The 16,344-nt window shown below is 32.0% G+C and overlaps 1 protein-coding gene and 1 non-coding gene across 3 annotated transcripts in view; both read right to left on the bottom strand.

The window, feature by feature from the left end:
- Csgalnact (Chondroitin sulfate N-acetylgalactosaminyltransferase) overlaps positions 1-16,344 on the bottom strand; it is a 525,789-nt gene that overhangs the window by 60,921 nt on the left and 448,524 nt on the right. The window contains exon 1 of one of the 2 annotated variants that reach the window (XM_072535955.1): positions 1,644-1,764. The exons of the other annotated variant lie outside the window; for it this stretch is intronic. The gene's annotated coding sequence lies outside the window, so the exon portion shown is untranslated. Of the gene's footprint in view, positions 1-1,643; positions 1,765-16,344 lie in introns of those variants that run through there. 2 annotated transcript variants of the gene reach the window in all.
- TRNAG-UCC (transfer RNA glycine (anticodon UCC)) lies at positions 1,693-1,764 on the bottom strand. Its single transcript has one exon. It is a non-coding gene; the product is annotated as a tRNA-Gly (tRNA).

The following is a 16,344-nucleotide window of genomic DNA, read 5'->3' as shown; positions in this document are numbered from 1 at the left end:
AATACTTGAGTCTGATTTTAACACTTGCACTAATAAGTGATATCTGCATTAGCTGTGGAAGATAGTTGACAAGTACTTGATGTCCCTAAATTGATTATTGCTAAACCTACTTAAACAATATTTCACGATACAGCAGTAAATAAATTGGAAAAATTAAAATGGAATAAATTGTCGTGGAAACTTATTATGTTATACATAGTAGTTGAGTTCATGCAAGTGATGAAAATCATACAAGTGATTTATTTTACATTAAGTACGAATAGTCTCCAATATTTTTTCTAAGACCGTTTATAATATTCGAAAAAATATTGATTAAATTTATTATTATTCCAACAAAAATTTTATTTAATAAATCCTTTAAAAGAGGCGTAATAATATAAGAGAACCCTTTCGGGCTACACTACATCACAGGACGTTTTCGAAATGAGTATTGCATCATCAGTGTTTGTCTAGGGTTAATTTGAAGTTCTATTCTAAATTCGCACAGGCGGTATTTTATGAGTACCATTGCTCTAACGGGTTTTACCTTTTTAATACTTTTCGTTATATGCCATGTAGTAAATGGATAACAAAGCTTGGATCTTCATTTAGAAAACATTCAATTTCAGCTCTGAATATTAATAAACAATAGAAATAATATGATTTTAAGAAAAAAATTGCTATCTTGTTTCCTATTGGTTATAGAAGGTTCCGTTTTTTTTAAAGTGTGTTTTTTCACCAGCTTTTCATTGATCCTATCAACAAGTGTATGACATAAAAAGATTAAAATTATTATAAATGTTTTTAAGCTAAAATGTTAGCCATTTTCAAACAGTTTTTTAATAACAACAATTTAAACAAATTCTTGAAATTTTAATACATCTTACAATTTAAGTCTCAAAAAATCGATTGCCATCTGCTAAATTTCTGTAGTCAATGTTTGGGCAAGCACAGGTGTTTAAATAATCGCTTTGAAAGATAAAGAAATTGAATAACTTTCTTATCGATCTATTTGAAATTTAGCAATCTTTAATAACTAATTAACTGCCACAATTTTGAGTAGATACATTACAGGTCATTAAGCAAAAAACAAAAATTTATAAATTACTGCAAAAATTAGGGTTTGTTTGCAATTATCTCGGTCAATTGTTGATGTATTTTAATTAGGAAACTTTCAAAATTGTGAACAATATTTGTGGTTAAAAAAAAGACAAAGCAAAATCAGCTGCACGTCTACATGAATTTTCCATCAGCTATCCCTTATATACTTTTTAGAACCTTCAAATATCTGTATAAGATTTTTATGTGAAATTAATGATTTTTTACACAAATAGGCTGGTGTATTTTGCATTTCATTTAAAAGATGGCTCAATAAAATAATTGTTATTATTTTAATAATTTCATATACATGTCAGTTCTACTTATTTTTGTAGTTTTGAAACGCTTTTTTATGGCAACTTCTAGAAAAAATATTAATTTAGGCTACCATTGGAGAAACACATAAACGTCCCTTAAAATTATGTGTCTCTTGACTCTTCTGCCTATTTAAAATTGTTAGATTTAGGCTAATCATATTCACTGAGAACAAAATTTACATTTAACAATAACCTAAATGAGCCATCTTTCCCATTTTTTATATTATTTACAAAAATGAGGATATTTACGTAAGCTAATTTTCAACTTTTCACTCTGTATAATAGGAACCAAAAAAACTGCGATGGCCGGGAATCGAACCCGGATCAACTGCTTGGAAGGCAACTATGCTGACCATTACACCACCATCGCAGGTCGTTCACAAATGACCGTAATATATTCATCTAAATATCGCGTTCCATTTAACAAGATTATATTATAGAGATAATTGTTGCTACGTTCGTTATTGATAACTGTCAGGTGAGATAATCTAGTAGACCAATGTAAGAGGCATTGAACTGCAACCGTGTCTCGACAAACAATTCCGTTCTTGGAATTAATTTAAAGTACTAGACAAATATTAATTTAATGCTGAACTTGATTTTATAACAACTTTGTTTTTATTTAATGTATTTCACAATGCAAAAATATTAAGAAACCAGCAATATAAACCTAAAGATTATAAAAACGATTCTCTGTAGTAAAATAAGTAAAGGCACTATTAAAAACTATGAAACCTCCCAAAAAACCGGACATTAAAAAAAAAGGAATCAATAATAATAATAATAAATAAATAAAAGTAGATGATAACATAGTGACCTTTTTAAAACATATAATGTCAGATTGAAAGACAAAAATTCAACTCCCAACACCTGGTGAAAGAATATCGAAACTGAAAACATTGCAATTAACCGGGGTCTATTTCAAGGAGATTCATTAAGCCCACTGTGATTTTGTCTAGGGATGAATCCTTGATCCCAGCTACTGAACTTAACTGACACTGATCAAAGCTTAATCATCTATTGTATATGGATGATTTAAAACTATTGGCTTCCACTCAAAGCCACCAGGATCAGATGCTAAAAATAGTAGAAAAATTCTCTAATGATATTAGTATGCACTTTGGTCTTGACCGAAGTGCCGTGACTTAAATATAATCAAAGGAAAGGTTCAGCCCGGCGGATTCGATATGAAAAATGGCCAGAACTTCGAGGCCATGGGTGAAAATGATATGTATAAATACTTCGGAATAAAGCAAGCGCGGAAGATTCACCATAAGCAAATGAAAACTGAGATAACTACTGAGTTTATACGAAGGGCAAAATAGCTGCTTTGTTCACACCTTAACAGCAAAAATTTATTTAAGGCACTAAACACCTGCATGTTCCGCGCCGACAAAAACGGATATAAATAATCTTCAGCGAAAAGTATGGACACACCTCACAAAGGCACAAAAACACCATCCTCGAAGTGCAGTAGAAAGAACGACATTATTGCGTTATTTAGGAGGACGAGGACTTATAAATATAAGTAAGCAACTAGAAAAACAGACCACTAATTTAATTAAGAACTTATCTCCAGGTGCAGGCTGAGACATTTACTCTACATCGCGTGATTTGTACAGTAACTAAACACCAATCAAACTGAGGAAACCAGAAATGTGCATAAAATATCTTACTAAGGACGAAAAAAAAAACCTCTGCACGGGCGACATCCCAATGAGGTCAGTCAAGACCATGTCGACAATATAGCGTCGAACTATTGGCTGACATCAGGAAAGATGTTCCCTGAAACAGAAGTCTTATTACTGGCCATTGAGGATCGGGTTATACAAACCAAAAATTACCTGAAATATATCGTCAAAGACCCTCAGGTCCAAAATGCCGATGTGGATGTCAAGCTCAAGTAACCGTCCAACATCTTACCGGGGGCTGCCAGACATTTGATGCAACTGAATATATGGAACGGCACGACTCAGTAGGAAAGATCCTTTATCAAGAGATAGCCATCAAACTGGGACTTCTCCAAACAAACCATCTCCCATATTTTTAATACGTTCCTGAGAGTATACTTGAGAATTATAACTACAAGCTATACTGGGACCGCACTGTGCATACAGACCAAACAGTGGCACATAATAGAAAAGATCTCATACTAGTTAATAAACTAAACTAAAAAAGGTCGCCAAGTACATACATCTGGAAATTTAAATACGAAGACACTGGAGAATGAAAAGTACCCAGACAATACCTATTATTCTCTCTACTACTGGAGTCATTCCAAAAACCGTCCTAGAAAATATAAAAAAGCTAGGTCTGAATAAACATATCTACAAGACCATGCAGAAAGCTGTACTACTCTTAACGTCCAGATGTGAACGAAAATTTTTGGGACATACTTCAGCATATCACGTCACCTAGGTCTCGAAAACACAGCAAGAGCCCCAGTAGAGCTCAATCCTTTTGATATCGTAGTTATCTGAGATGAGTGAATTTTCCCCTTAGAGGGAGTGTGAGCAGTATGGCTAAATCCGGAATAAATAAATAAAAATAAAATTATAACCAATTCAACTAAGATATAAAAAGTTATAAATATATCTTTAGCGTCTAAATCAACAAACAATTTAGTATTCACAAGGGTATTATGTCGATCTTTTTTGAGAAATTTTGATGCTACTGTATCATAAAGAAAATTTGGCAGTGCAATTCTTTGGCTTTATTTTACAGCCTCTTTACTTCTTTTCTTATATTTCCAGTTTTCTGCTCAACCAAGGCGTGTCTATTATTCGTCTTGGTTTTGATTGGGCAGTTCTCCTGGCATGATATGGTATTCTAATCCTCTTTAATATCTAAACTTTTTTTGATATTACTAATGGTATTTCCTATTTTTACTTTCAAATCGATTTGGTATCCTTCCCAATTTGTCTATATAGGATACCTTAGCTAATTAAGGGTGGTTAGTCTGTTGTATATTACGTAAAGTCAATTTGTCGGTAATCAGAGCTTGATGGCTCTCTCGGCACATCCCATTTAACAAGTTTGTTACTGATTTATTCAGTACTTATAGTTATATCAATAACACTTAGATGGAACGAAGATAAGATCATGACAAAGAGAACTCTTTTCCGGTAAAATTGAGAAAGAGGATACGTGTATTGAGAAACACAAAATGTACAGCTAACAAGTAGACATAATCAAATACTGATTAATTTATAAAAATATTTATTAATTTAAGGATCAAAATTAAAAAAGCGGAGCATTAGAAGAAGTAATTCTAAAATTGACTACTGTGGACCAAGAGCAGGATTAGAGGGATTACCAAATAAAGAATCAGAAAAAATATGGAAATAATACATGATATTACATACGAAATATAAACCAAATAATTAATAAATCGTGGTTATAGACAGAAAATAAATTAAGCATAACAAAATTTAAGTCTTTTAGTTACTGTGAGAGAACCCCTCCCTGTTGGTTTTATATCACTGGGTTCGTTAACTACTCAAGACTTATCCCTCTGCTTCTAAAAAAGCTACCGATGATATAGATGCATGAATACTAAACAAACTGAAGCTATCTAAGTTATGGACATATCTGAATATTTTGAAAATCCTCAAAAATAATAAAATAATTAGGTAACAACGAAACTAGTGAAAATGTAAAAATATGTAGAATAAGAAATAAAACCAAGAACAAAACAATATCTAGGATACAAATCTAGTAGGTAAAACGTATTGATTCAGAATGTATTTGGTAATTACTATTTGGAAGTTTAGAACAGTTGCCTTACAAGTTATCCACGATGTAGTGAAGATACCACTTGAAAAACTACTATCAGCATCATCATCATCATAACTGGCTCGATAATCCGTGGATCTTGACCTGCTCACAAAGAGGTCTCCACTCCTGTCGATTTCTGGCCACTTCCCTTCATTCTCTGACCCTTAGAATCTGTAGGTCTTCTTTCACATCATTAATCCATCTTCTTCGTGGTACTCCTCTACTTCTTGTGCCATCTGGTTTTGAAAATGTTAGTCTCTTCGTGTATTCGTGATCTGACATCCTACCAATGTGTCCAGCTCATCTAAGTATCTGCACTTTAACGAATTTCACAATCTCTGAAACGGTGTATAACTGATATAGTTCAAAGTGGTATCTTCGACGCCATAGCCCATTTTCATTTACGGCCCCAAAAATATTTCTAGGAATTTTTCTCTTAAACATAACAAGAAGTCTTTTATCATTTTGAGATAAGGTCCACGTTTCAGCCCCATATATCAAAACAGGTCTTATTAAGGTCTTGTATATATTGAGCTTTACTGCTCGTTTTATATTATTATTTTTTAAATGTTTCTGGAGAGCGTTTCTGTTTGCTATTGCTATGCGTCTTTTTATTTCGTCGCTTGTCGTGTTTGTTGCATTTACTAGCGATCCAAGATATGTGAATTCTTTGACTTGCTCAACGGTATGGTTGTTAATTTGAATTCTGTGTTGGATATTTCGGGGTTTTTTCAAAACCAACATATATTTGGTTTTTTTCTCGTTTATCACAAGTCCTAATTATGTAGTTGACGTTGTAGATTTGTTGATTGTATATGTTGTAACCTCCTTTTTAATCTTTTATATTTAGATGTTTGCTAAAATGTTGTGTCCATCCGTTAAGAACAAAATTTTTATCATGTAGAATTTCACCGTTAGTGTCTTTACAAATTTTTAGTCGTGGTTTAAAATTTCGACTGCTATTATTTAAGGATTTGTAGTATTTCCTCGTTTTGACGTGACAACGTCTTAAATTAGGTTGTGGCTCGGAGTCATTCATGAAAAAGTGTAACGCCCGCTCACGTCTGTTACGATGAGTCATCGAACGAGAGAGAGGCCCGCCGGACCGGCGAATGCCTTTCGTCTCTCTCCCACTCAAACATGATCGGTCCGCTGCGCGCGCAGCACTAGAGAATTAGGCGCGTTAAATCGGTGCGTGCTTGTGTCTCTGTCTTTCTCGAGCGTTCTTGGCGTTTAAGACACATTACAGCAGAAACACTTCCTTTCATTTCATATTTCTCCTATCATCGTCCTATCCTCAACAAAATCACTCAAATAGAAATTAGTTAAGTTTAAGTTTACATGTACAATGTTTTAGTAAACAAAATATATTTCTATAGTTAAAATTTGTGCAATTATTATTTTCATTCAATTCCTTGTTCCTATTGTGCAATTTAATAATATTCATATCAATAAATATTCTACCGAGAAAAAGACGTTGTCACGTAAAATCTTCGCCCGTAAAACCGACTTTACAGGCAACCGATTTTTTATTTTTATTGAATAAACTTTGTATATCATTGAAAGTATTCTGTTCGTATTCCCTCTTCTTACGTCGATGGATACGTTTTTCCTTCTCTTCTACCATCAGCAGATATACATTAATTATCAATCTATTAATTTATCCAGCATGTTTTATTTGTAGATAGATTCTCATATTTATTCTTGCGTTAAAAGTATTTAAACATTTTCTCGGCATTTTATATTAATGAAAAATTCTCCCGCTTTTACTCCTTTTTCCAGAAAGAAAAGCTTTCAGGTGATGTAAGAAAATTTAATTAACTTTGATTGAAGAAAAATAAATTCTAAAATTACAAAAGGTGTTTGTAAAATACATTTTAATTTAAATCTGGAAATTATTGTGAATTTTCCAACTGAAAAATAAATATATTGAGAGCAGTTTTCCGCAATTTAATTTTAAAATTTACAAAAGTCAACACCTTTAAAAAAACGTCATAAGAAGACAAGTTACTCTCACTAGTAATAGTCTATTGATTTTATTGCCGTCATCCGTTTTCACCAATTCTTTTCAGATTTTTCCATTCATCATTCATTCATCATCTGGTTTCGTAAATTCTTGTCCTAGATATGGATTTACGGACATTATATTATTTTTCTATTATTATTTATCGAAGCTTTTCTACTAACATAAAAAAATCTTCCGTCCTGCCTTTCTTCGACTTCCCTATATTATAAATCCTAAACGTATTTGCAAACTTTTGCATAAGTGTTAAAACCCCTCATAACATATTTCTAAAAACCGACTGGACACTAAGCTGCGGTAAAGATATTAAGGGTTAGTTTACTATACTATCCCTCCATTAACGGGGGTAATAATGGGAGTGGAAATGGTGCCAACTATTTCCTGATCCAGCTCCAACCTCCAAAGGAGCTCCACTTTATCACGAAAAGGACTTCATTGGGCTACGGATTAGACCTGTTTGCAAATCAAGGGGTTGGTTTTTAAATTAAATAGTTACAGAGTTGACAGTGGCGAATATAAACGTTGGTGTCTAAAATTCTACAATTAAGATGTAGCTGTTAAGATGATTTGATTTATTTGTAGTTAGATGTGGCTTTTTATGAAAGTACTTTTGCTTTTTTTTATAATCACGTAAGGTTTATTTTAGAGAGAGTTAAACAAACAATAATAACCGGATAGAGCATCTCCATATTCAGAGTGACAGGAAGGAAGAACAATAACAGGATAACACAACGTGAATCGAAAAAGTTAAAAGAAGGAAAAAAATAGGGAAACAAAACAAGAAATAATATAATTGCATTAAAAAAACTTTTTAAAAAAAAATTATAAAATCTGACATCATCCTATATGCAGAAAAAAATATCACAAGGAAACATATACCTACAAAAAGGGTTAGAAAATATGGTGAGTTACAATTCTTGAAATATATAGGACACATTATCAGAAGATCGGAAAACAAGATGATCAACATTTTTACAAAATGGATCTTCAATGCAATGAAGTCTTCTAAGTGAAACCAAAAACAGGATAGTGGTATGACACAGAAAACATCATACAAACATTTTGTTTTTATCTAGATAACCGCATCGACCAAATGATCATAGCAACAAATTAATAGTTTAGATAAGTTTAATAAATTTTGTGGTACTTGTTAATAACTTTTAAGAAATTTAGAATACACTAGCGGACCAACTCGATATCGAGTTTTTTAAATGAAATTTTTATTTTGCGAGAAAAATTAAGTAAAAATATTTTTATCAATAACTCAAAAACTATAAATGATAATTTTGTGAACTTACATTTTTGAACTCTACGTTGAATTCTCTATTGATTTGATTAATAAAAACGAAACCGGATTTGAAATTACAGTCTGCACCTAGAGCTTCTAGAAGGGTTGCTTGCATCTTGTCGTTGGGTATCTCGTTGAATATTATAGAGGAGACATTTACATAGCTTGTGTTTTATTGTAAGTATGATATTACAAGTTTCACACCGCATCGATTCGCACTTTTTAATTAAGTAATTATGCGTTAACCTAGTATAAGTGCCTACTATAAGTAGATGCCAAGGCGTTTGAATTTGGCACACTTCATTTATTTTTCCACACACCTAATATAGATTTTGTTTATACAAGCTGTTATGTCCGTTGATTCCTATGTGTTTACAATTTTGGAAACATCACTCATTATCGTATCTTTAGCACTATAGTCAGCAATTTCATTGCCTTTTATTCCTACATGGCATGGAATCCAGATAGCTTTACGCGCACTAGTATCTGCTTATTCATTCATCAGGAGATTGTTCACCAATTAGATGTTGGAGCATAGCAAGGCGATGGAAAAATCCATCAATATTCCACTTAAGTAGAGACTTGAGTTTTAATGTTGGCTTAATTGAAATGTGTCACTTTCCGCCTCCGATGCCTTACTGCCAAGATAATTATGGATTTTTTTCCTTACGGACGTGAATTTACCTTTTATGGATCTTTCCTTTAAATGGGGGTTAAGTTGACTGAGCATATGGGACAAAGCTGATAGGTCTGTGGTATATTTTTGAATTGTAGTTATAGGCTCTGTTGATCCCGTGATATTCATTAGGAGCATGTTAAGTTGATCAAAGTTTAGAGAGAAAGGTAGAGGGTGATTTTCTATGAAGTTTTTAGCAATGTCAGGTAAGAGAGAAAATGAGCATTCAAAAGTGCTTGCTGAACTAATTTTAGTTTTTTTAGATTTTGCCTGGACTTTAGGTGGTGGAAAAATGTTACATTCTTTTGAAGATGGATCTGCTTCAGGTGAAATAATTTCATAAAAGTTACGTTTAGGTCGATTAATTATGTGACTGTCCGTATTTGATGCATCTACTTTTTTCGGTATTTCCGGAATATTTGGATCGAAATAGACATTTGTTCACACTGAGAAGGGTTTGTGTCATTGGGTGCTTGCATGGATATATTTGTTGCGCTGGATACCTATGCTTCATTGTTTTGGTTGGGATTTAGTTGAGTTAGTGGTTCGGAGTACTATGAAGCAATGTGGCCTGGCTTCTTGCATATAAAGCAAACTAAACTGTCTTGAGAAATGAATATTCTATATATTGTGTTATCAAAAATAAGAGTAAATGACTCTGGTAGTGTTAGACTGTGAGGACTGATATAGATTTGTCTTCGAAAACTAAGGATGTGATTGTACTCAGGCATAGGAGCACTAATTTTGAGGAATGTCATGGGGAAGAGAGAAACTATGCCGATTTTTTGTAACTAATTGATTAGCAGGTCGTGCGGAATTGAAGCACATTCACCGGAGAACACAAGTTGTTCCGCTGGTGTAACTAACCTTCTTGCTCTGACAATTTCACCTTGTATTTCTATTTGACCATGATTATTCATAAAATCATCATTTGTTTATTGGATAAATACATACATATGCGATTATTAGATAATCTAGAAGAGAAGATTATATTTTTGAAGATGATGTTGAAGAAAGCTTCTATGTCTGTATTAATAGTGTTCTATATTTTGTGTTCAGTGTCTGATATGTTCTTCTCTGATATTTTCAAAGAATGTCCAATTTAATTTATTGGTTTTCCATTTAGCGGAATGATTTGCATTTTTGGGGGCGAGCATGTTATTTGTGATTATTATTGGCTGATGTTTACTGTTATAGTGTAGTATAATCTGTCCCATGTCATTAATACAGAAAATTTATCTGCTATCGTTAAGTCCACGGTGTTGACTCGCCTGCTTGTATAATTAATCTTATTGGGCATCCATCATTTAATATTGATAAGTTGTACTGATCTATTAATTCTTCAATAATAAATACTATTTTGTCATCATATATGTAGAACCCCAAATATTGTTGTAAGTTTTAAAATCACCTGTTAAAATACATAAAGGTATTTATTTCATGATCTTGTTTGTCTTGTCAAAGATCCTGTTTATCAATTTGTTATCCTGGGGGTAAGTAAATGGTACAAATATTATTTTTGAAGTCCATTCTGAAAAAATGGCTACAGCTTCTAAATGTGTTTACAGGAGTAGCCTACATTTGGTTAAATTGGAATTTACAAGAATTGCCACACCATTGCTTGCTATTCTTTGCTTAACTCTATTTTTTGATAAACTTTGATAATTATGTAAACAAGATTCTTGGTTGTCCTTAAGATTCGTTTCTTAAAGACACATGATATCTAGTGAATACTCTGACTTTAGAGTTTTTAACATCGGTAAGTTATTATAGTATCCGTTTATATTCTATTGAAGAATTCATTTAAACGTCGCCACTTTTAATTTCTAGTTGTAGAATAGTTTTAGTTTTATTGAAGTTCTTGTCTGTGTTATCTAAAAGGGCACTTTCGTTGTCGGTAGAAGGGAGTTCGTCATTAGGGTGTCATATTTTGAGAGATCTATCTGTTACGTGAGACTATAAGTTATTAATCATTAATAGTACTCCAGAATCAAAAAAAGGTTCTAAAAATAAAACAGTGGCAACAGTTTCTTTTTACTATCATCTAGATGATAGTAAAAATCAAATCTTGCTACCATATTGCATAATTTGGTAATGGGAATAGTTCACGACGATAAAGTACTTTCCATATTTGTACTACAGCGTGTTGAAAAATGTTATAAGAAATAAACCTTATGAAAAATAGTTCTTATGACATTTACTGAATGATCCAAAAAGAAATAGTAATGCAAATATTTTCCTTCGTCGTTAATACCGCGTTTTATTTTTATTTATGTGAAATTTATCGCACTTAAACTAATATAGTATAGACTTTACGTCTAAAAATGATATAAAATACCGTTTAGATGAAAATACGTGAAATAAATTTAGCAGAAACTTACGAAACCGCACAGTTTACAACAGTTTTTGTTTGGAAATCATAAAAGATGTAATTTACGGTTAGTCCAGTCCATGAATAAAGAAATATTTGAATGTTAGATGTACATAAATATTAAGATTGAAATTAAATCGTACCAGAACAGTATTTTACAAAATAAAAATTGTTTTTAAAACCTAAAATAAAGGTAAAAATTTGAATATTTTAGTTAAGATAGATTGAGTTATCAACGCAAAAGTTTTGTTCAATATCAAAACTGCTGAAATTAAAATTATGTAGCATCATTAAGTATTTTACTTTTTTTGTCCCTTTTGCTGTTCTATTCTTTGATATTGGGATCAGCTCTATAAGTTATTCTCTATAAGGTCTGTAAGGTAGTCTTCCACACAACTCTTATTTCAAAGATTTGAATAGTATTGCATCCATAGTTATTCGTTAATACCTTTATTACCTAAGTGTGAAATAAAGTATGTTGTCCATGTATTTAATTTTTTATTTGAATACTAAATTTTTGTCATGATTACTGATGTGTTTGTCTTGAATTTTTTGCTCATATTCCATCTATTTAGAAGCCCTAAGGCTTCAACAACTTTGCTGTAATTTTTACCTAGGTCCTTAACTAAGCCCCAAAATATGGCAAGAGCAACAAAGTGCAAAGTTTATAAAACAATAATACGCCCAGTGCTCACCTATGGATCGAAAACATAAGGAATAACGACCCGAGATGAAGTTACTATGAATCTTTGAAAGAAAAGTATTAAGGACCATGTATGGAGGAGTTAGCGAACAGGGTCTGTGAGAAATGCGATATAATTTCAAACTCTATAGACTTTTCGTTGGTGCAGATATCGTCAAAATAAATGGTCAAAAACCATCAAAATAATCCGCCGAAGATGGGTGAACCACGTTTTGCAGATGAATGAAAGTGATCCTTCTAAAATATCCATACTAAATAGGTCAGTCGGAAAAAGAAAAAGATTTAAGGGATATTTAAGGGCTCTAGCGTTTACTGATAATAATGAATACAGCGATCTACCAGGAAATTTTCCCTTTTACTTTGGAAATAATTAATAATAAGTTATTTGCCTATATTGCGGATAAGTTTTACTTATTTCTCTTGTTAATATCACTTGTTTTGTGATATTCACTTTTCTCACTCTCAGATAGTAGTCTCAGATTTAGATCTAAATTTTTCTCTCAGAAGCCAAACACAAAAGGGGAAATTAAAAAGTGTTATATTACTATCTGAGTTTCTATATATCTATAGTTTCTATATCATATATTTGTATTAAATTATTTTTATTTATTGAAATATTTAATCCTACTAAAGATCTTTTCAGCATGATTTATCAGCTACATAGTTTGGTGATCTGAAAACCACAATAACGAAGAGTAATATGACTGAATAAGGATATGCCAAAATTTGTACATACATAACCTTGACTAAATATATATATATATATATATATATATATATATATATATATATATATATATATATATATATATATATAATATATATAAATAAATGGATATTTTTAAAATAATTATTTTCAAATTTTTTTTAACATTTTATCTTTGCTTTTAATCATGGTTAAACGAGTATAGACCAAAACATTTTAAAATGTTGTCGCGTGCATTAATTATTAAAATGCACATTATCTGAATTAACCAATAATTTTTGGACGTGTGTTTTAGAGAATAGGTATTGTGAATAATCTATCATTTTTATTTTCTGTAAGTAGATACTTTAAGATTATACTTATCGCTAGAAATAATGTTTACTTAAGTTATCTATGTTTTCCAATTTTTCGGATTTGAACGAAAGATTAATGTAAGTTCTGCAAAATCAAAAAATGGAATAAAACAAGAAAAAAAAACAATGAAGAAAAAGAGAAATCCCGAGAAATGGGGAATCCAAAAACTGTCACCAAATGTGGTTTTTTAAATGTTTTGTGCTGAAAAACCACAAAAATGTTTAACTCGCTCTACAAATCGTTGACAGACTAGATAAAAAAACTTTGTTGTTTAATTTTTTATTAGCACTAGTTAATTTGTGTAGGTTCGTATCTAAGACGTTTTTGCTTAACTCGACAGTTTATAATGGCATAATATGATCTATTTAAAAACAACAAAGATATTTTTAAAAGCATACTTTACACCAAAATTGGTTACTCTCAATTCATTAAATTCTTCTTTTCTACGTCGACTTTTTATTTGCTAGTCATTAGATATCTCCAAAAGTGTTGGGATACAAATACCAGTAAATTTTCGAAAGTAGGAGGCACCTATATACCTAATAAAAAGTGCCAGTCAGGTTTTTATGTTATTTTGTGTTTAATTTAAGTAAGTTTACCACATTCGCTTTGTATTTCAATGGAAGAAAACCAATTTCAAAATATAAGATACCAGATAGAATAAAGAAAATGAAATATCGAAAAGATTTTTGTGTAAAAGCCTACAGAAACTTATAGCGGTAAAGTAAGTTATTTAGTATATTCGTCTTCCGGGTTTGGACCGTGTCATTTGTGAGTGACCCAAAAGTGGGTTCATCTCGACGTTTCGCTACAATTGTATGTAGCTTCTTCAGGAGAACAAAAAGAAAAAGAAAACAAAAGACAGGAAGATGGGTAGTTAGCAACGGTAACTCAGTTACTCAACGCAACCAGAGGCGAATACTAACTACCAAGATGGGCATATGGTCACAGTAACTCAACTACTTAACGCAGCCAGAGGTGAAAACCAAATGCCAGGACAGGGATTCACGTCCAACAGCTCAGAACACTAGTGACCATATGCCCATCTTGGTAGTTAGTATTCGCCTCTGGTTGCGTTGAGTAACTGAGTTACCGTTGCTAACTACCCATCTTCCTGTCTTTTGTTTTCTTTTTCTTTTTGTTCTCCTGAAGAAGCTACATACAATTGTAGCGAAACGTCGAGATGAACCCACTTTTGGGTCACTCACAAATGACACGGTCCAAACCCGGAAGACGAATAAACTTTAATTCTGACTCTGGCCGTGGAAGCCTACGATCTCATTTAAGTTATTTAGTATTCCTGGTTTAAGGCGGAACCTGTTTAGTAATATATGGAAAAATTACACAGGCCGACAATCCTGAGACCCATAAAATAAAGAATACTTTTCCTAAGGTTTTTGGTGCTCAAAATACGAATCTGAGTACCAAATTGCCAAATTGACTCTGGTTTATGAGATATCCTAACCCAAAAGTGAAAAAATAGCAGTTTTGCCATATATATATATATATATATATATATATATATATATATATATATATATATATATATATATATATATATATATATATATATATATATATATATATATATATATATATATATATAATACTAATAGACTGAGAGCTGCAATACAGCCCCGTGCCCCCAGTGCGACTGACGCAAAGTAGTCGCTGCACCCCTCCTTATTGGTCCGGGTTTATCGACTACGTCACCTTCCCATCGGTAATTTAGGTCACGTGGTTAATAAACCCGGAATATTAGAGAGAGTTGCAGGGACTTATTTGCGTCAGTTTTCTCTCTCGGGTATCTGTGCGAACGGGTATGTATTGCAGTGCTCAGTCTATTAGTATTATGTCTATGATTTTTTGCCATTTTTGAGGTTATGTAGATCCGATAAATTTTTGTATTCTAATATAATACGCAAAACAACCTAAAGTCTTTTTCGTTCAAATGGGTATGGGTAAAAAAACATAGTTATAAACTAAGGTTTACTTTTTTTTTTATAAAATCTAGCTCGCTTTAATTCAAACGATCTTTTGAGTGTCTTATGTCTATTCTAAACTGAAACGGCATTTCTCTTAAGTAACCAACAGTAATCTGCCATCATTCGTACATCCCAACGACATTGAAATGACGCGCTTTCTGCTTGAAGTCTGCTTTTAATATAAAAAAATTAGCAATTAATCTTATAGATTCCAACGTTAGGAGGGTTTGCCTGATTCTGGAATAAAGGAGATGGTTTGTAGAGGTTGATTGATTAAAGGTGCTTTGTTTCAATCAGTACACACAATTCCTGTAAATGATTTTATTTTGGTACCATAAAATAAGCAATTAATCTTGGGAATTACAGGCTTAGGTGGGTTTGCCTGCTTGTGGACTGACAGAGATGGTTTCTAGGGGTTAGTTGGGTTTGGGGTGTGTAGGTTGGGATATCAGTTTTAAGGTTATTGAGGAAGGTTTTATAAGTTTGGGATTTCTGAATTTAGAATTTCCGTTTTACGATGTAATCATATGGATTGTAGGTTTTTAAAAATAAGAAATTTTAAAATGCGATATCTCATCGAAAAAAGAAGATAATTAAACAACCGTTAAGCCATTTAAAATATTGCTACTTATGCTTTAATATGGTTCTAAGAATTTTTAAGAGAAAAAAAAAATTAACGTAACCTCAAAGACGGTCAAAAACCGCTAACTGTAAACTTTTATGTTAGGATATCTCAGAAACCAAAGCGAATTCGGCAATTTGGAAATCAACTTCGGATTCAATGCACAAAAATATGTATACTGATCTCTTGGTCCGAACATTGATCAAATTTTGTCAGCCTGTGTTATTAAAGGAATGAACTTGATATCTATTTTATAAGGACGTAATATACTCAAAAAATATTATTACTAGCAATTGAATGAATTACTTATTACACACTTAACACTTTTACATCTATTAATTTTTGTTAGGTAAATGAAATTGTTATGTTATAATTTATTCACCGAAATAGTAAGGTAAGCAACAATAAGTTTCAAACTGCTCTTTTCCTTATCTCCTCCTCTTCC

This window comes from Diabrotica undecimpunctata, chromosome 6 (genome assembly GCF_040954645.1).
Source record: "Diabrotica undecimpunctata isolate CICGRU chromosome 6, icDiaUnde3, whole genome shotgun sequence".
Taxonomy (NCBI): domain Eukaryota; kingdom Metazoa; phylum Arthropoda; class Insecta; order Coleoptera; family Chrysomelidae; genus Diabrotica; species Diabrotica undecimpunctata.
Note: the sequence above shows the minus strand (reverse complement) of the source record. Positions and strands in the feature narration are given on the sequence as shown.